The sequence below is a fragment of the Apteryx rowi genome, unplaced genomic scaffold (assembly GCF_003343035.1).
Source record: "Apteryx rowi isolate R43461 unplaced genomic scaffold, aptRow1 scaffold_83, whole genome shotgun sequence".
NCBI lineage: Eukaryota > Metazoa > Chordata > Aves > Apterygiformes > Apterygidae > Apteryx > Apteryx rowi.
The window spans coordinates 914,729-916,421 of record NW_020451127.1 but is presented as its reverse complement, the minus strand read 5'-3'; positions in this window follow the sequence as shown (position 1 = coordinate 916,421).

Sequence of the window (1,693 nt, the reverse complement as noted above, 5' to 3'; positions counted from 1 at the left end):
CCCGAAAAACAACCGCGCGGCGGCCAGGCCTACCGCTTCAGCGCTCCGCGGCCGCGCCGAGCTCTCGCCCCCGTCCGCCGCGACGCCCTGCCGTATCTCAGCGGCGCAGCTGCAACGTCCGGACGCGGGGAAGCGACTTTTGCGAGGGATAAACGCACGTGTCCCTCGGCGTCGCGCCGCCACCAGAACAAGGAGCGAAGGGGCGGAAAGAAGGGCTGAAAATATCACCTCTGCCGCAAGGAACGCGCTAGGCCGAGGTCTTCGCGGGGCCGGCAGAAGGTACCGCGCTCGGGAGAAGCCGTCTTCGCCGGCGGCGTCAAACACCCGGCGTCGGTTGCACGCCCCGTTCTCCAGCACGAACGGCCGACGGGGCTTCGAAAACGCCAGGACGCGCCACGTTTCCGACACCGCGGCACAACGGGAGAAGGAAGGGAGCTCGCCGACCACGAGGCGCTCCTCAAAATAATCCTTTCGCAAAGCGAAAAGGGGCGACGTCGGCTTTAACGAAGGGGCGAACGCCGTTCGGACGCGCAACCAAGCACCGGGCTCCGAGATGGGGCACACGGTGCCCAGAAGTATCTAAAAACGCCTCCTGGCAGCTTTCGAAGTCCCACCCCGAGCGAATACGCTCAGGAAGCTTCAAACCGAGGAAGTTTAGCTGGAGGTATTTTGTTAGGAAAAGTTGTTAGACAAATCGCTCTGGTTTCTTTAAACCAAACAGGTTTGCGACACTTGGGGATATTATTTTTCTTTAAAACAACAAGCATCGGAGCTGGATAATTCACAGACTTTGAAACCTCGAGCTTAATACGACGCTCTTATTTCGCTAGCCGGCATCGCACATTACGCCAGGCCCTGCAGACAAGGCTCGTTTCACCTGAAATCAGTCTAAAATGTAAAACACCTAAACGAAACGAAAACTTTTTGGTCTGGCGGTAGAGTCACCCGAAAGCAACGGGCCCGGCGGGGGCGAGACGTCTCACCCAGGAGAATCGGTCTGAATCCGGCACGCGCAGGCGTCTCGAGGAGGCGGCTACGGCTTTGCTCGGCCACCTAAGCGCCTCGAAGGCCACAGGCTTGCACGTGCCGGGAGGAACTGGAGAACGAGGCCGAGCGGAACGGGAACCGCGTGCCGACCAAACCGCTCCGCTCGACAAGTCCGCCCTGCCGTCCCAGCCCCGGACCCGACGGCCGTTTTGGGCTCCAACCCGACCACGGCGCGAGCTGCTTTCCGCCCCAGCACGGGCTGCGCTTCCCCGATGCCGCACGCGCGCAAAGTTTACAGAGCGCCTGAATCCTATGTGGAGAAAAGTGAGTCTACAGAGGCAACAACGTTATTCAGAACCAACGACCAGCGTTGGGAGCATTAAAATAATAATAATAATAATAATAATAATAATAAATAATAATAAATAAATAAATAAAGCTAACAACTATGTAATCGTTTTCTGAGACGAAGCGACAAATCCGGCAGCCTCGGCGTGCTGCTCGGGGTGGGTGAAAACCCTCAGCAGGGAGAAAAAAAAGCCCCCAAATCACCAGCCGTTAGGGCCGTGCTGCCTCTCCCGGTGCCTCTATTTCGGCGACTTCTTCCCTCTGCGGGGAAGCGGGGCACCGAGCAGCTCGGGGGGGGGGGGAGCTCAGCTTGAGGGGGCACAAGAGAGGGGGGAAAAAAAAAACCAAAAAAAGGCAG